At 34.3% G+C, this 20,756-nt stretch overlaps 1 long non-coding RNA gene across 1 annotated transcript in view; it reads right to left on the bottom strand.

Moving 5' to 3' along the window:
* Positions 1 to 1,109: 1,109 nt before the first annotated feature.
* LOC144301625 (uncharacterized) overlaps positions 1,110 to 20,756 on the bottom strand; it is a 75,205-nt gene continuing 55,558 nt past the window's right edge. Inside the window, exon 4 of the long non-coding RNA XR_013368381.1 lies at positions 1,110 to 1,213. This is a non-coding gene — a long non-coding RNA (uncharacterized LOC144301625). The remainder of the gene's footprint in view (positions 1,214 to 20,756) is intronic.

A 20,756-nucleotide genomic window follows, 5' to 3' on the forward strand; every position in this document is an offset into this window, starting at 1 on the left:
GAATTTCAAGCACAAAAAGACAATCATAAAACTTGTTCCAATGGTAACAAAAGTAATCCTCAAAGAAAAGAGCATGAGCTTAACATCAGACTTCCCATTAGTACCATTATATATCAGAAAAAAAATGAACTTAATATCCAGAAAATATGTTTAATCCAAAAATCTATGTACAAGAAAATTTTGATTAAATATGAAAAGGAAGTTAAAAAGAAAACATCTTTTGCTGCCAGGTCATGTTGTCCACGAGTCTCTTCTGAAAACAATTGAAAACATTTTTTTAATTTACATTTATAATCCAGAAAACCAAAAAAGGAAGCAAAAAAGAAGTAATGGATCTGAGAGAATGATCCAAACTGAAGAGTGACATGAAAAGAAATCAGAATGATTTGAACAGGAAGTAATATGGTACCAAAAATTTCTTCAGGAAGAAAATGACTCATTTCCCAAATTGTATGATTAAGAATGACTTGTCAGTTGTAATAAGGAGGTATATGTATTCTTTCAATAACAAGACCAACTGAAAGATTCAGGGAAAAAAAATAAGTTGTGAAAGAACAGTAGGCTCCAAACAGGAACATTTGTTTAAGGCAACAGAGTGAAAAAAAAGAAAAAAAAGACCTATTTGACATTGAATTATAATATACTGAGCACAAACTGAGAACCCAATGCTACATTCAAGTGTTTCTACATGCTTAATTGAATTCTTGTAATAGTCTTGAAGGGAACATTACAACCATATAATAAATGTACAGATAATGAAGTTGACTTTTGAAGTATTTAAATTCTTTGCCAAAGATCTCCCAGAACACAGTGAAGAAATAAGATCTAGTACCCAGAGGCAGAATGAACAATTTGTGGAATGGTGAGATTCAAGACATTAAATCTAAATATAATTTGGATACTGATTCGTCAGGATATTAAACGGATTCTTTACTCAAGTGAGAAGTTGAATTAGGAAATTAATTCATTTTCTCATTCACTTATTCAACAAATATTTATCAAGCCAATATTATGGGTCAAGAAACATATTCAGAATACCAAGAAAAACAAAATATCTCACCATTCAAGGGACATAGAGTTTAGTAGATTATTAATCAGAGATAGAAGCATTCCGGCACCCAACTGCTTTATTACTGAGATCTCTTCTTTGCCAATTACAACTTCAGAAATTCTTGAACTTTTGATCATGGTAACCTCACATCAGCCTTCCAAACTAAAAATTTTATAAACAAAGGAAAGAATATTAATTGTTTGGACCCTCAAGCATGAATCAAGATGGTTGAGAATATTAAAGTTTCCAATACTTTAAAATAGTGCTTCCAGATTTTTTTGTATTCTATAAAGTGCTTGAGAAAAGGGACACTGGAAAGAGGCAGAGACCCACAGGACTGAAGAAATTCACAAGGATATAAAGATGGGAAGGAAAAGATGTCCTTGAAAATTACATGCCATTTGTGATCTTATAGAGGGAATAGAAATTGGAAGCCATCATTTGTTTTGGTACTCACAAACTCAACCTATAAATCCCCAAGATGATTTAGCATGCAATCTTGGAGAAAAACTGAACTTTCTGGTTCAATAATAAGTTATTGAGACATTCAAAAATTAATGGATATTGTATGACTCAACTTTGTCCAGTAATACTAGTCAGTATAAAAACTGACATGGATTTTACTGTAGACACATTAATTCCAAGGAGTGACATGCTTGCAAATAGAAACTCTTTCAGTTAATTAATTTCTTTGAATCCTGGGACTTACGAGACTCAATAAGCATGAACAGGAAAAACATGTAAGCCAGTAAAATATTAACCACTGTGTTAGACCAGGAACGACAACTTTAAAAATATTTTATGCCCCATTAATCTGTTAAATTTTTTATCAACACAGGCTTAGTAACCAGTTGAAAACCTTGATCACATTCTGGAAATTCAAATTCCAAATACCCAGGATATACTCTCCTTTTTTCCAGTATATGTTCCTTTAAAAAGAATAAATGTAACATAGAAGGAAGTAAGTCCACTTAAATGAAGGACTTAAAATTTAATTTTATTCTTAAACTATTTTCTTATTTCAGTTGGTATCTACCTTTGTGTTTTGTTTATGATGAGGCTGCTCCTTTCATGATTTAATTGGCTATGTAAATGACTACCACAAAGGTTGAAAAATCACATCTTTTGAAAATGAGTGCATCAACATGTACATGCTCCCCTTAATTTAAAAAAGGATTTTCCATGAAACAACAGTGCATTCATTTAATCTAAGCATCTAAAAATGATGGCTCACTAAGCTGCAAATAGAAAGAAAAAAATTACTATTTTCCAAACCAAATATTTCACAGGTGTTACCCCAGTTTAAACCTATCAGCTAGATGTCACCATTATTCCATTGTTCTCATGTTGGCAATGAAGACTTTAAGGCTTAGGAGAAGCTTTGATTTGCCAAGGCCGCATGACTAGCAAGAGACAAAATCAGAATTTCATCTTTGATGTAGTCAGATTCCAGAACCTGAGCTCTTAAACACCATACAACATTGAGGTATGTTCTCCTGCTGCACGAAGCGGGGACAACTGTGATGTAGCAAAACTGCCTGCATGGGCTAATCATGTGTTGCTAACACACACAAGCACATAGAAAATTACTAAAAGACTAGACACCAAAATAGTAATCATTACAACTGGATGGTGAGTCTATAGGTAACTGTTTTTATTTTGAGTTTTGTTTTGATGCTTTTTGGGGGGGTGTTTTGTTTTGTTCTGTTGCTTTTCTATATATTTCCAATTTTCTAGATTATTTACTCTAATGGGCATTTATTACCCAGCTCAGACATATCTTTCCTTATCATATTTATAGTAACACACTTTGGATATAATCTTATGATGGTGTCAATATATTACTATAACAACAAAGGAAAATGTTTTATTTATTTATTTATTTATTTATTTATTTATTTATTTATTTGATCCAATAAGTCTAAGTTAATGACTTTGTTGGAGATATGAGGGCCAGTAAGGAGTAGTCTAATCTGAAAATATTTTCCCCATCTGTAAGTTGTGTCCTTGCTCTGGGGACTATTACAACTCAACTACGACTTCAACTACTACTTGACTAGGTTGTAAACTGGCATGACTGAATAGCATCTAATTGTCTTGATATTTAGACAAGATCCATTATTTAGCCTCCTGCCTAGCAGAGTAAACATGACACATACCAGCTAAATATAGCTATCTACATCTGGAAAGGTATATCCAAAATATTAAAGATATTTTCTTGGAAATTGATGTTTTTATTTTCTTTTTCATATTTCTGCAATTGAATAGAAGCAGTCCTAATGAAATTCTATCAGTTTGCTTACTTCTCTTTATTCCCCTAACAAGACATCTCCAGTTCATTTGTTACACACTATTTCCCTCTTCGCTTTATTTTATTTTTATTTATTTATTTTATATTTAGGAAAAGTCAAAGACATTTTCCTTAAATCTGCTTATATTATTTATTCTTGTTATTTTAATCATACATATTCATTTATACATGCACAGATTAAATATAATTATAAAAAAGCTATTTCAATGAAAATAATGGAATAATTTACAAAAAATGATAAAAATTGCTATTAGTTTTGGATGTGGACAAGAAGGTATAAAAGCTTGGGGAAAGAATTAAGACCTAGAAGGATTCTTTTTTTTTTTTTTTTTTAAGATTTTATTTATTTTTTTGACAGAGAGAAAGAGAGAGCACAAGTAGGGGAGCAGCAGGCAGAGGCCGAGGGAGAAGCAGGCTCCCTGGGATCATGACCTAAGCCAAAGGAGAATGGTTAACTGACTGAACCACCCTGGCACCACAGGATTCTGCATTTAAATTACATGACAATATTTCTAAGTTCTTATTTGACTTTTTAAAAATGTCAAACAAAAAATAAATAAAATAAATAAAAATAAAATAAAATAAAATGTCAAAAAATATCTTCTATGAAACATGAATATCTACTATAATTAAGAAAATATATTTTGAGTATATGTTAAACAAACATGTAACCTAAAATAACTATTATCATATTAAGATACTTGACAATCTTGGGCAGCCCGGTGGCTCAGCGGTTTAGCGCCACCTTCAGCCCAGGGCCTGATCCTGGAGACCGAAGATCAAGTCCCACATCAGGTCCCCTGCATGGAGCCTGCTCTTCCCTCTGCCTGTGTCTCTGCCTCTCTCTCTCTCTCTCTCTCTGTCTCTCATGAATAAACAAATAAAATCTTTAAAAAAAAATTTGACAATCTGCATTTCATCTACAAAAATATTTTAAAATAGCTGTGTAATCAGTTTCCTTAAACCTATTTTTGTAGGCAATATGCTCATTTTAAAACACTAATTTTGGATTATATTACAAAAATAAAAATTAACATCATATGACATGTAAATAAACAATGAGTTACAGTGAATAGGATATAGAATTATCATCATGTGATGACATAGTAATTCCACTGAAAAAATTGATTACCAAATATAAAACAGTTATATGATATTAATTATATATGTGACTTTCATAAATTTGATTTTATATTTTACTCACTTTCAAGGCATAGTGAGTCTTACACTTAATAAATATGGAAAACTAACTTCTAATGCAATCGTCATTTTAGATAGACTTTTAAGAAATCGTAAAATATCATGCAAGGAGCCCTCGTGAACTCACATATCAAAGAGCTTTCCCAAGTTATCATGTTAGTCTGTTAAATTTAAATGAATGCTGACCATCTGAATTTAAAAGAGATTTAATCAATCCACATGAGGTCAACAAATCGGGGATAGTTTTAAACAAAATTACCTTGAATTCAATATGGTTAATCACTTTCAAAAAAAAAAACATTAAGATGCACACATCATGAAAATAATTAGCTTTCCCCCATTTATGACATTGTTAGTACCTAAAATACTCCAAACAGCATGACTATGATTACTGTGATATGGGAAATACTATAAGCAAGCTACCACATTAAATTCTAAACAAATGCAATTCAGAAATAATCTCTAGCTTTTTAATCATTTTGTGTTTGAGAGGGTCTTTTAATTGAAATGCTTATCACACATCTTAGTAATTCTTTTTTTAAAAAGATTTTATTTATTTATTCATAAGAGACACAGAGAGAGAGGCGGAGACACAGACAGAGAAGCAGGCTCCCTGTAGGGAGCCCGTTGTGGGACTCCATCCCAGGACCCCGGGATCACGCCTTGAACCAAAGGCAGATGCTCAACTGCTGAGCCACCGAGGTGCCCCCATCTTAGTGATTCTTAAAAATCATGATTATGTGATTCAATTTTTATTTTTCTTTAAGCAGTACTTACCTTAGTGAAAATCACTACACAGTAAATGTCATCAAGAACATAAGAAAAAGTTTAGCATACATGTTTTCCCCACCTTCCCACCCACTCTGTCTTGAAAATAATTTAAGAGTAAGTTGCTAATTCAGTGTTACAGGGGGAAAGATCATAGGTCAGTTAGTTATACGTAAGAACTACTGTAATCAGTAGTGAGATGGGCATAAGCACCTTTGTCTTCTATTTTAAAAGGATATTGGAAGATTGAAATGAGAAGAAAAGAGTTGAAAGAATTTAGGGGAAAAAATACGTAGTCTACGTATTTTTTAAATGGTTAAGAAAGGATTGATTAAAACAAAAGAGCATGTCTGTACAAATCCTGGAGGAAAGCGCTAAGAAAGAAGTGTGTCCCATATGGTAGGCTGCTTTCACACCATAAATCTAAAAGTCATTCGTATAGAGTATGTGTGTTCTGAGATGCCAAGGAGTGCATTAAGATATCTTGGCTCTAATTGGGGCCTCTGTAAATATCAGCACATTTATCATGTTGCTTAGGCGCCACACTACTTAAAACCACAGCAAAGGATTTATCTCCTTTTGGTTTGTGTTTGGGGTCAAAAGCTTCCCCACATTTCAGGTTGCTATTTTGCTCAGTCTTAATCAACACATGTGGCTTCTTGGTCCCTCTCACAAAAGCTAATTTAAATTAATTAATGATTTATGAAATGTAGAGTCACTTAGCTTACTGATGATCCTATCATTAAAGAGTTACTTAGGTAAAAGGACAATGAGTAGAATGAAGTGCCTTCCAGAAAGCAAAAAAATGAGCCACTTTTTAAAGAATATTCAATATTTCATTAGAAGCATGACAAAATAAATAAGTGAAGGTGTAGTGGTATGCGCCAAATGGAAAAAAAAAATACACATGCATTTCCCGGTTTTATAGGAAAGTCTCCAATTAGAGCATGTGATAAGGCGTCTGTGCAAAAGAGCTTCTACATCACTTATTTGAATTGTAGTACAGTGATGCTATGGTTGTGGTTGTTAATGCTTCATGTTGATAAATTCTGTTACCTTTGGGTGTTTCAATCATTGCTGAGGTCATTACAATTTAAAAAAAATCAATATAAATCATCATTATATATTAACTTGTACTTAATAGACACCGTGCAATGTTTCATCCACTTGCTAGGTTCCACGCTGCTCTAACTATAAGGAATGTGTGTGGGTCCATTTGAATACATAAATAAAAGACAAATAACACCAGGAAAAAACCCTCCTGCTTAACCATGATTATTTAATTCTATATTACTTTCATTCTTATTATTATTACTTGATTATCACTTGATTACATGATATATAATTATCCTTATAGGAATAGTTTGAAGTAAATATTAGCCGATATCAATTACCTTGAAAGTTTCTGAGTAAATTTCCAAGCACATTAAAATCTTTCTCAGGATTTATTCTTCATTCAATAAAGCAGATATCCAGGTTATTAAAGGAAGGCAAAATAATTAAGAAAATTTTATTTTTTGCGTGAAGCAAGCTTGTATGTGTACAACAAGCATATCAAAAACAACTAGGAGGGACACCTGGGTGGCTCAGTGTTGAGCATCTGCCTTCAGCTGAGGGTGTGATCCTGGAATCCCAGGATCGAGTCCCACATCAAGCTCCCTGCATGGAGCCTGCTTCTCCCTCTGCCTGTGTTTCTGCCTCTCTCTCTCTCTCTCTATCTATCTCTCATGAATAAATAAATAAAAATTTTAAAAGAACAACTAAAGTTATAACTAAATTAACAATGTAGTGCACTCTGAGTTCTTGAAATGCAAAGAATAAACGGAAAACCTGATCATATCACACATTTTCAAATAGATACGAAGTAGTATGTGCAAATCAAATTCAGTAATGAATAAGAAGGAAGAAGAAAGATTTACGGTTTATTTGTGAATTGATATGTACTAACATTGTCAGTTCAGGGAAGTACGCATGCACCTCAATTTTAAATTTCTTTTTCTTTGTTTCCTTAGAAATACCATGGGGTATCTATACAGTGCTTAGCAAAGAGTAGATAAATATTTGTTGAATGAAATGAATTTCTTTTTCTTTTTCTTTTTCTTTTTTTTTTTTTTTTTAGAGAAAAGAGGGGAAGGGACAGAAAGAGAGAGTCTTAAGCATGCTCCACTGCTCCACACCCAGCACAGAGCCTAACACAGGGCTCAATCTTACCACCACGAGATCGTGGCTTGTGCTGAAATAAAGTCGTATGCTTAACCAACTAAGCCATCCAGGCACCCCGACATGAATTTCTATAATCAAACAATATACACTTAGGATATGATACATACAGACTTTCACTGTAGCATACTGTCCATACTGAGCTAAGTTTCTTCATGGGAAATTTGTCTTTGCCTTAATTAATCTGCCATAGTATTGGCTTACTCCTACTATGACTCTTCTTCTTGTGATGTTTTCTTTGCCTTGCAGAGGAAAAAATCTGATTGATGTTATTGAGAACAGTCCCTTCCATTACATATTATCAGATAAAACACAGGTTAGATTTGGACTTCATATAAACAGTGAAATTGTTTCTTAGGATACACATGCACAAGGCAATATTTGGGACATACCAAAAATATATTCTTTGTTAATCTGAAATTCAAATTTAACTGGGGATCTTGCATTTTCATTTTCTAAATCTGGTAACCTTATTCAGGTCAATATGAAGACAATGTCATGGGCTTCATGGAAATTAAGAGAACTATGAAACATTTACTATGATGTATTCTGTATGAAGCAAGCCTAACCAGGAAAGTATTATGATTATGGTTCCACTCCCTTCACTCACCGTAAACATATTTTAAATATATTGTTTTTTTTTTACAATATGAATATAAAGCTAATTTTTTCAAGAAAAAAGAACAGGATTTCCATAACGTTGCCAAATCATCTCAGTGGGTATTAGAAATGGCAAATGAATGACATCTTACATTTCTTAAGGAAACATAACCATATGTTTAATCTCATAGTCAAACTGAGAAGAAGGGAGAAAAAATTTGGAAACTCCACATGGGAGAAAAATGTGGAAACTCCACGTGGGAGAAAAGAAGAGAGATGGGGAAGGAGCTCAATTAAATAAACTTGTCATAGGATTAATTAAACACACTCAGTACATCGTGATATGTTTCAAAACTTCAGAACATTCCTGAGTGTAGCTAACTGAGACACAATTCACTGATGAGCAGTTTTTCTGGCCCACTGCGTGAGATATTCTTGAAAGAAAGTGTACAGCCAGAAAATTGTTATTCACATGCTATGAGTAAAGTACATAATAGTAATTAACAGGGTCCTTTTGCCTTACAATCTACAAGCATTTCTAATGCAGCTCTGAAGTCTTCATACAATGTGATCCTCCATTGTCATAGTGGTGTGTGTTGGGGGGAGGTGATATTTTGAATTTTATTTTTGAGCTACACATACTGTTCTAAATCCATTGCCTTTGCTCCTGAAATATAATGCAAATAACAATACTCTACTTATTATGCATACTTGTATTATATAATGACTCATTATGGTGATTTTTGACTTTGCCCAAGATAGGCTGTGCCTTGAATTTTTTCTCAGAAAAGAAGATAGTAGGGAAGAGAAGAAGAAGGAAAAAAAAACTGAATTTACCGCCTTTGCCTTCCATGCTTATTCCATTCTTATTATGAACATGGCACAGTGTAATCATTTTCTGGAATGTTTTCATTTAGCAGAGTATTGTGCTTGTGGACACCCTCACATATTCCAGGGCGTATTTTCTGTCTCTGTTGCCTCCTCCCTTCAGCACGCTATGCAGATGTGCCGCTAGGAGTATTGTGTGACTAATTTTCAAGTCTACGTTTGGTCTTAAACTGTGAAAAATCAAAACATAGTTTTGATAGTTTTGATTTTAAGTAGCAATAACAAGGTAAATTTTTCATTTATGTATGAAGTGCAGAAATTTTTTCATTTATGTATTATACTCATAAATATGCTCTCTTGGAAGTGTTAACCAAAATGCAGGTTAAGATGTTTTAAAACTTCAGGCAAGTCAATCTTTATCTTCAATGGAGCTGAACTGTTGATTAGGGTATGTCTTCCTCAAAGCACACTGTCCTCATTGCTCTCTGGAAGAAACTCAATGACATTTGCAGTATAATAAATCTTTGGTATATAACATTAGCATAGAGAATGCATACATTTGTTCTTTTATGCAACAAATGATTACTAGTCTCTACAATTTTTCAGGCCCATTTGTAGATTTCAGATCCACGAGTGAACAAAGCAGAAGAGAATTTCTGTTTTCATAAAGCTTAGGTTCTAGCAGCTATACATGTGTAATAAACTCAAGGGAGCTGATAACTTCCCTAGGCTGTCAACCCTGGAAGCTGAGTCTTTTCATCTCCATCACCAAGAATAGGACCCAAACAAAAAAAAGGCTCTATGTATATTTGTTGAATTAATCTGATTTTCAAGAAATAATATCAAAATGAAAATACAAACCTCAGCCTATTTTTAGCTTCTTTCATATTTATCTTGCCTTGCTGTTGAAATACAGAGATTTAATATAGAAGCAAATCACTTCTTCTCTCAAGGTCTTATGCATCTTATCCATAAAAATTAATTACCAAAGTGCCTCTACCAAACATTTTGAAATACTATTATTCACATCCCCAATGTCTTATCTCATTCTTAAATTGATATATACATGAGTACTTCCCTGTCCTCTGGGAATATGAGACAACAAAATACACACATGTCAGGGCGAGACAGGGGTAAGGTGTCAGAGCTCTTAAACACACCTAGCACAATTAGAGTGTTCCTTTTACATGAGATAGAAGCATGCTTTTCATGCAGCATGATAACAGAAGAAAGAATTTGGCAGTAACCAACATTTCTGGAAACAGAACTAGGAGAAATACCTTAAAAAATTCCTCATCTTTTATGAGAGAGGACAACACAATTTTCAGATCAATAATAAATATAGGAAATTACAATCAGAATGATAAAATGAGTATGATCACTGTGTGCAGATCATCCACTGGGGAGAGCGAATATTTTCATGAGCCTAAACATGTTTTTGGCCCCGCAAGCCAAATTCATCTGAAGGAAAGCCATTGTAATGGCTGGTTCCACACAAGTGTAATATGTCCTGGCAGGTAGCCTGTAGTAACAGGGGTTGCCTGATTTAGTTACCGTGAATTTTATTAAATGAGAAGTTCTGTGTAACATATGCTTTCACCAGTCCTGCCACGTAGGAGCACATCTTTTAAACAAAGACATTGTTGTCTCAGAATTATCATTTTGGGTTTCTTGTATCTGAATATGATATCAGCTGCTTTAAAATTTAAAAGGCTTTTGCAAAATATTGAAGTTTGAGGAGGTAAGAGTTGAAGAAGATGAAGGTCCAAGGAGTACATAACAGCAGAGACATTTCCCTTTAGGGACTAAAGAGCTAGTGTTTCTAACAAAGATGATATTTATTAGCAAGATCAGAATAAAGAAAATAGAATATAATATGTAACTGAAATTGCATTTTAGCAAGCCTAAGCAGATGTATAATATAACGGTCTATACAAAATACCTCCCTCCGGAAGAGTAGATTCTCATAAAAATTATATTTAATGTAAGGAAGTAATTTTGATGCATTCATCAGATTGAGATGCTGCCTCTGTATTCAGGGCTTTTATTAGCAATGCAAATAATATGAAGATATAAAAAGAAACATGTACTCTCATTAAATACAGGATGAGAACCAAGAATTTCTGTCAATAACAAGTATGAGGAAGGAAGTTGATCCAAACTTCAGAGGCTTTGAAACTGCATAGGAATTGGCTTTTCAGGTTGATAGTTTCATTGTTCACTTACTAGACAGCCTAGAGAGTAATAATTAACCACAGAGTCTATTTATAGAATTTTTTAAAACAGGGTCATTCCTAAGAGCTCTGGGCTGTTTATCGTACCGCCCTCAGAGTTGACAAGGTCATGCAGAATTCCTGTGTGAAGACAGACTGTAACCTCAAGGCCCAAATTCCCCAGGTTGAGGAAAAGGAACACTGGCATGAGAAAGTGATAAAAGGGTAGCCTGGGCATTTTATCTTCCTCAGATCTTCCAAAACCTGCCTTTAAAGGCATTCTTACCTTGGTGCCATTCTGTCCCTCTTCCATTAACAGGATTGCTCAATTATCTCAACAGCTCCTAATAGGGTTAAGTGTATTTACCTCTGTGTTCTGAAAGGACTCCAGACAGACTCTTACAAGGTGCTACTACACACTTACTAACCCATAACCTGGTCACACATAAACTTACTCATAAAATTTATTGGGACTCTGCTTCATGCACTGCTCTTCCATTCCACTTTACGCCATCTACTACACTGTGAGCGCGTTTTCATTTTGTAATAATGAACATCTGTGACAGCATCTTTGCCAAAATAAATAAAATTAAGCAGATGATTCTGTGGGGTTATGCTAAACAATTTTTTAAACAGGTTCAGATTTCTTTCTAAGGGAGTACAAAATGTCTCCATAGCTGGTTCTTGTTTATTATTGTGTGTGTGAAAGAGAGAGAGAGAGAAATGCAAACCTAGGGGAGAAAGAAAGAAAGACAGGTCATAATGATAGAGTCACCAAAAGCTAGTTAACACAGATTTCTAAATGATTTTTCTAAATTTAGAATGTTTTCAGTGTTTTCAAACCAGGAAGACGGCTTTCTCAACAAAAGATTTTCAATATATGTTGTCTAAGATGTTTTTATTTCTGTCACTAAGATGAAAACCAGCCGGTTTTGGTGTAGAAACTGCTAGAAATGTTTTCTCCTCACTGTTATCAGTTTTGCTTCTGGCTATAGTAAAATCCTGTTATTCTTTTGCCATGTTTCTTTTCTGGATTTACATGTGCAAAACAAACTGTACAAACACATCAAGAAAGGGCAACAAAGGCTGACTCTTCTCATTGCATCACAGATGTGAAATAATCAAGATAAAAATGTTAACTAATCCTTGATGGTTAAAAATTATTTTGTCTGATCAAAATAGCATACCAGGTTAGTTTGGTTTTTTTGTTGTTGTTGTTCCTTTATTAAAGATTCATCTTTTCTTTCTTACTTCACTTTCAAATTGTCTCTGCCATTTGGTTTTAAAAGTGTTTCTCATTGGTAGCATGTAGTTAAAATTTTATTCCTTTAACTAATCAGGAGAGCGTTGCCTTTAATGAAATCAGTTATTCCATTAAAGAGAATGTTTTAATGTAATCTCTGATTTATTTAGGCTTGAGTCTCCCATCTTAATTGGGGTTTTTTCTGTGTCCTGCTTGCTCTGTAGTGACTTCTCCCTTTCCTTTGGGTTAATCCTTATCATTTCTGATTTTTCCTCTTCTATCAAATCCCTTTTTCATTCCTGACTTATATATATTACTGTTGTTATGTGTTTCAAGTCCATCTTTTTTAACCACAAAACATTCATTATTTATTACTATCTTATAAATTAATATTCATTTAGGTCAGTTGTTCTCAACAGAGGCAATGTCACCCCGCAGGGAACATTTGGCAGTGTCTAGTGACATCACTGGTTGTCATAGCTGGGAGGCTGGGAGAGGTGAGAGGTGCTACTGGCAGCTGATGGGTGGAAGCCAAGAATGCTGCTAAAAGTCTTAGAATGAACAGAGCGGTTCCTAACAACAAAGAATATCCGGCTCAAAATGTAAATAGCACAGGTGTAGAGAAACCCTGATGCGGCTTTGCCCCCACTTGCTGTTTTCTTTACACTTCATTTTCTTGCTTCTCACTCACACTTTTCTTCTACTGAGCTCATGATCTGAAATGAGGGTCTGCTGTTAACAATCCCTTTCAGGTTTTGTTGTTTCTCTCTCGCTCACTCACTCTTGCTACCCTACCCTAGTAGATCCAGGACCTTGACTTTGTCCCCCTTGCTCTTCAAGGCCACCAGATGTATAGCCCAAATCTGCTTAGAAGATCCATGCCACTGAGGTAAAAATAGATTTATCCTATGTACCTGGCTCACATATCTGGAGTCCTGATTTCCCTACAATTTTGGCATAGTATTTATTCACTGACTGTTCTGCTATCCAATACTTTTAAGAGACTTTTTAAAAATATATTTGTTTACATTGTTAATGGCTTCTGCAAAAAGATGTACCCAAATGACTAATGAAAGTCAGAGTAACTTACAAAATGTGATATTTTACATGTAATGTTCAGTGAATATCTATAGCTTGCTTGTGATTATTATTCTAACAATCTTAACATAAAGTCATGATATACTACCAGATAACATTTATCAGGACTTGGAGTTATTATGAAAGCTGGATGAGATAACAAGGAAATTACTGTCCACATGAATACATTATTAGTAGCTTGTGACAACTAATGATTTAATTTCTCACTTAATGAGAAATGTTTCTTTCAGTTAGATTTTGATGTAATAATAATAGGTACCAAATAGTGAGTGCTTGCCATATGTCAAGCATGTGTATCATCTTATTCGATCATCATACCCTCGGAGGTAGATCATTTTATAGAAAGAAAAAAAAAAAAGATGGAGAGTGAGGTTAAGTTGCCTAGGCCCCCAAGTAAGGGGGTAAGGGCCCCAACAGTAAGGCCCCCAAGTAAGGGGGTAAGGGCCCCAACAGTAAGGCCCCCAAGATTCTAACTCTTAAATGTATAAAATGATTTTATTTTCATGCATTGGCTTCTATAGAGGCAATTTTATTAATTTAGAGGAAGTTGGTAGACCATAAAACTAGTGACAATAACTTTTCATATTTCTGAAAAGCCTGAAAAATATTAATTCATTTGTTCACTTTGTTCTAGAAGAGTACTTTAGGATGCAGAGATTACACTCTTCAAAATTTAACTTTATGTCTCCAGAGGCTTTATTTAATTTTACATTCATAAACTGAAAAATACATAGTAAGATCACTAAGGTACTATAAAATTAAATCTTATAATTTTAATAATATAAATTTTTGTTGATCTACATCTGTGTTCTACAATTGATTAGCAGAGAATTTTTTAAGGATTATGATTTATATGAAAACATTCATGGCTTCAAAACCATTGTTTTGCAAAGGAGCCCTTATCAAGCAAAATTAAACCTATATAGAGAGAGAACTTTCTGAATCCTTTCAATAAAATGATGGTTTTATAAGAGCATCATGAATGAATCGCTATTAATTCTAGCCAGGAAAAAAAAAAAGTGTGTAGTAGTTATAACAACGGCTTTATTTCTTATTTATAAATATACCAATCCCTATAGGGTTCAAATTGATTAAAAAATCATGGGTATGTGTAATAAAAAATGAATATCCTCCCCAAGAATTTGGCTTCTAGTAAATAAAGTTCAGTGGTTGAAAGGATAAGGAAAGGGTAGAGGAAATAGAAAAGTTCAAACAAATTTTCCAAACCTTTTCCCAAATCCTCAAATACCAAGGTATTTGAATTACTTCCTGCCATTTGGCTGATGAATGATTTGGAATTGTTTTGAAATCAATTGTTGTCAACAGACTCATTAATTTCCTAAGAATCGGTCAATAGCTTACTTTCATTTTTTGAAACACATAATAAAGTTGACTAAAAGACATTGGTTTAAAATCATGTTGATTGAATTGATTGTTATTTGTTTCCTTGAAACTTTATGGGAGCAAGAAATCCAGAAGGATGCAGTCAGTTACTCTTTTTTGAGTTGAAATAAACTTAAACGTAAATTTTAGTCTTTACTTTTTCAAAGTCTCTACCACAATAATATCAAAATTTCTGACGAATATATTTGTTTTGCCTTTAGCCATGAAACTTTCTTTTTTTCACTCCATCGGCTTATAGATGGTACATTTATTTTAAAATCAAAATAAAAACTGAAGCAAGACTAAAAATACAAAATCCAGTTTTGTTTAAAATTATAAAACAGAGGGCGGCCCCGGGTGGCTCAATGGTTAAGTGTCTGCCTTCAGCCCAGGACCTGATCCTGGAGACCTGGGATCGAGTCCCACCTCGGGCTCCCTGCATGGAGCCTGCTTCTCCCTCTGCTTGTGTCTCTGCCTCTTTCTGTGTCTCTCATTAATTAATAAATAAAATCTTTAAAAAAAAATTGTAGGATAGAGGGTCATGTTCCATTTTAGAAAATATGACTCTCAATATTATTGCTTTTTTAGAGAGAAAAGAAGCCTCAAAGCTGATACACTTACTTTGAAAGACCAACAATGTCTGTTGTGTATCAACTAATCAAATAATTTGTATCAAACAATCTCAAAAGGTGGTTTGCTCGTGCTGACAGCTTTGGAAAATCAAGAATATTTAGGTTTGTTGTTGTTACTGTTTTTTGGGGGGAAGAGGTTTTGTTTTGTTTTGTTTTGTTTTGTTTTGTTTAATAAAGAAGTTACCATTTCCAATGGAGACTTCTTTTTCTGTGGCAATTGAAAAATGGATTACTAGTGAGATTCTATGAGGTCTATCGAAGTGGCATAATGTAGTTTTATGGAGGCAAACAGATGAAATATAATATGCATGATGTTAAAATTAAGAAGAATATTGTACATATCTAATTTTCATCAGGAAACTCTAAAGAACATATAATTTATTTTTGATTTTAGTCATGTCTCTGATAGAAAGACAAAGAGGTATAGCCAAGAATCTTCAATTGGCTAGTTGTCTGTACTCTGAATTTCCAAGAGAGACATAGGGGGACAGTCAGACAAATTCATGTGGATTGTCCCAATATGGCTTTGGTTCTAAGGCCCCAAGGAACAGGTAGCCACATGTATGCCTTCAGGATTCTTTGCTCTTTGAGAATCATGGTTAGCATCTAAAAAACTTTGGCTTCTCTCCCCTATATCCACAACCTCATATTTACCTACATATAATATGAAGAAACTCAAAAGCGTAAATCCTGGGGTGCCTGAGTGGCTCAGTGGTTGAGTGTCTGCTTTTGGCTCAGGTCATGATCCTGGAGTCCTGGGATCAAGTCCAGCATCAGGTTCCGGTGGAGAGCCTCCTTCTCCCTCCACCTATGTCTCTGCCTCTCTCTGTGACTCACATGAATAAATAAATAAATAAAATCTTTAAAAATAAATAAGTAATTCCTAAGAAAATCACTTGCAGAAAGAAATGTTTCTTTGCTCCATGGCTAGAGCAGCTGGTCCAAACTATCCTCTGCTAACCTCCTTTCAACTATCTCATTCTGTTCCTGCTAAGAATCATTTGAGATTCTCCATCATTGACATAGTTGAGAGCTCTCTCTCTGTTTTTTAAAGATTTTATTTACTCATGAGAGACACAGAGAGAGAGAGAGGCAGAGACATAGGCACAGGGAGAAGCAGGCTCCCTGCAGGGAGCCCAATGCAGGACTCGATCCCAGGACTCTGGGATCACACACTGAGTCAAAGACAGACACTCAACCACTGAGCCACCCAGGCATCCAGAGAGTTCTCTTTTAAACTTTTTGAATGTAATGTGCTAGAAGGATAAATAGGAAACTAACAGACATTAAGGTTGTAATCCAAGAGGTGGTCAAACTACAGGAATTTTTTTTTTCCTAATTTCTAAAGCATACTCAATTGTTTTCCTTTAGCAGCACAGAATGCTGACAATCTTGGCTATTTTACAGAGGATAGATCTCAAAAGTCTGGCTAATAGGGGCACCTGAGTGGCTCAGTCCATTAAGCACAGATTCTTGATTATGGCTCAGGTCATGATCTGAGGATTGTGAGATTGAGATCAGGTTGGTCTCTGCCATGGGTGTGAAGCCTGCTTAAGGTTCCCTCTCTTCCCTCCCCCCAATCCCCAAAAATCTGGTTAACAAAGGGGTGCTTATTGAATGTTTGCTTGAGCACCAAGTCTTTTACCCAGTTGTTTCAAAATTCACCAGGGACATGCCTACACCTGCAGAATCTCCTTTACTGACTGTCTTTTTCTTACACAGGGAGTTAGTGTATTTGCTCAAATAAAGACATACCTCACTACAATACTAGGGCTTTCTCTGTAAAGCTAAGAATGGGAAACTGTCTGTAGACTCTAGTGCTCAAAACCATAGGCTCTTCTATAACTGGACATATTGTCTTTCCATCAGAAAGACTATAGCCAAATTTGAATCTGCCTTTATCTGGGAAGATGACTAATAAAAAGATACAGGATTTGAGGAACTTTGGAGATCCTTACAAAAATAGCTTCAATGAAGTTAGAGGGAGTAAGAGAGAGGAAGCCATCAAAAAAGCAAATACAAAATACACTTTGAGAGCTTTCATGCTAAGAAAAAGACTGTGAAGAAAAAAAGAAAGAAACAGCAGGACTGATAGTAAGCTAAAGTAGACTTAACATTTGTAGAAGTTGTAGAGGAGGAAGTGAAGAGAAAAGCACAAAACTGAAAATGGAAGAGACACATGTTGAAAGTTTTGGGGGAAGATAACAAACAGCAACTTTTTCACCTTCTGTATTGTGATTCAATTGTGATATGACATAGAAAAGACAGAGATGGAGATCATGCCTACTACAGAACATAGGTTTGTATCTGGGAGGTGTAACCTTGCCGGCACAACTGTTCCACTGCAAGTTCTACCCTTGAAGACAAGCCCCTTACTGTAGAGCAGAGAATAGATCAGCTTATATCTCATGAACAGACTGGGACCCAGTGAAAGGGGCTGAGCTTAGCACCCCAGCTGCTTTTCCCATTACAAAATTGACTATTTCATCTTCTTTTGAAGGAATGAGTGGGGTGCAGGATGTGGAAAGAGGCCATATGGAAAATGGGGGAATGGTGACCCAGTGACACCCTTATCAAGAAAGAGTAAGGAAGAAAAAAGCAACCATCATGAGAAAGACACACAGCTTAATTGATTTTGTGTTTAATTCGAAAATAGGCTACTCCTATTATTGAAGTTATGGGACTTGCTACTAGCATGTTTTGTTTTGCTTTGTTTTCCATTTCTTGGAGAACTTCTCACTTTTTTCTGGCCTTTTCATTTGTTTGGAATCATAAATAACTGCCTCTTATTGTTGGATATTATTGCAAATGAGTATTGTGAGCAAACTGTGAATTCATGTCCTGTATCACATAGATGAAGACTGAAATATTCATGATGGGTTGATATCAGCATATCTGAGGTACTGTTAACTCAGATTTATAAATCATATTTGATAGACACATATTTTGGCAATAGACTAAATGTGAAAATTGATAAGATGATAAGAGAGATAAAAGACGTGTTTGAATGACTATTTTTTTGTTACATATAATTTCTAATAAATTTGCATAAATTTATATAGAAATAAATAAAGCTACATGCAACTTCTAGTAAATTTGGAAATGGAAAGAAATGTCAGAAAGATATTATATCTCTAGTCAAGTGTAATAGAAGCACCAAACTATAGAATTGGTGGTAAAACTACCAATGCATATAAAGTAAGGCAATAATAAGTTTCCAAAGCAGGGATGCTTGGGTGTCTCAATCGGTTAAGTGTCCAACTCTTGATATCAGCTCAGGTTTGATCTCAGGGCTGTGAGTTCAAGGACACTTTGGGCTCCACCCTGGGTGTGGAGCCTATTTAAAAAAAAAAGAAAGAAAGAAAAGTTTCCAAAGCAGACATTGCATTATCTGATAGTTATTTATGTATACCGTGGAATTGTGTTCAGATCCATTGCATATTCTGTTGCTGGTTATGGGAGCACAGAGTATGCTCATAAAGTTAGTAAAAGCAAAGCCACCTAGAAGTACGATCTGTATCTTTCTGCATGATCATGAGGCTGACCCTTTTGATAGTTACAGTTGATGACATTTTAATTGCATGATAAATAAAATAAGAATTAGAAACAGAAATTCTTCCAGATATTCAAAACAGATTTTCTTTTCTTTCATTCTTTTTTTAATGTGGGTTGTATATTGAATGAGTCAAGGAATAGCAGATGCTTGGAAGAAAGTAGGGTTCCTGGTTTCAGACCAGGAATGCAAGACAAGTTGCTATTTCTGCTATTATTCCGTTCTGAGGTCGTTCTACTTACACTTTCTAGAATTGCAACTCACACATATATAAAAACAAAGTCATAGACTTAAATAATTAATACTGTGGCTATTTCAGTACAACAGATGGACCACTTAATATGTCTCTAATCTAAATGACTGAAAAACAAGAAAATGAATGTAGTGATCACTATAACCTCAGTATTTAAACTGTATTTGATTTATGTGTATGGTTTAATCTTTTAAGAGTTTGAAAAAGGATTATCCAAGTGTCAAAACTTTCTCTACCCTTTACTCTTTTATTCCATTATCACATCAGTAGACTTGTAAAAATAACATTTAATAGAATTAATGTTTCATAAATATCACATAAAAATAATAAATTGATAAATAAAAGCTCAGAGCATTCTCATTCTCTTTTAGACATACAGCCAAACATTTATTAGGCCAACAAGTCTGATTTCCTTTGGAAACTGAGAGAGATGGAGACAGAGGAAAAGATTAGTAGAATCAATAAATATATTGTGGTATATGTTGATAGAATGAAATTGTAAGTAACAAATGAAAAAGAATGAATTACTGATGTATGTATAGAACAACATGACTTATTCTTACAGGCATAATGTTAAATCAAGTCAGAAGGCACAAAATAGTGCATTTATGACTCCATATACATGAAATGTCAAAAACATTTCAAAACAGTCAAAAACAGGCAAGACAAATCTGCGGAGATAGAAATTAGTGATAGCTACTTTGGTACCTATTGAGAGGAATATTGAGTGGGAGCCTTCTAGCCTACTTGAAATGCTCTATATCTTAATCTGGGTGGTGATTACATGGGTGAATACATATGTGAAAACTAACCCACCAGTTCATTAAAGATTTATACATGTAAAGATTTGCACATGTAAAGATTTGTACATGTAAAATTATACCTGGATTAACAAAAGTTGTTGGGAGATGCTACAGAATTTACCATCTAGGAAGGCGCTCTGAGAAAGAACATAATCATTGTGATTAGATATAAGTTCACCTCCACAGTTCAAGTTCACTATCTTTAGTTTAAGGCAATAGATAGTAACGATGTCTGCTATTGCTACATTTAACTATATAGCAAATCTTAAGATAGCTCGAACATTAAACATGAACTTGTAGAAGCATTTACTTTACTCATACTTCATAAGATGTACTAAGGAAAGCTCAGACTAACAGTTTATTATAGTCAAAAAATATAATTGTAAATATGCTTTTTTGTGAATTGCTTTATAAACATCTGCTGACTTACGGATATATACGAACTGATAGTTGTACCTAGTATAATGCTAAAATTAGAACGGATTTCAGGTTTATTTCAGAATTTGGCATGATAAAAGTAATGTAAAAATTACTACTGAATGAATTGTAAAATAAATGCATTTTACTAAATATATTCCTCATTCCGGATCCTGTGAGAAA

This window comes from Canis aureus, chromosome 30, assembly GCF_053574225.1.
Source record: "Canis aureus isolate CA01 chromosome 30, VMU_Caureus_v.1.0, whole genome shotgun sequence".
NCBI lineage: Eukaryota > Metazoa > Chordata > Mammalia > Carnivora > Canidae > Canis > Canis aureus.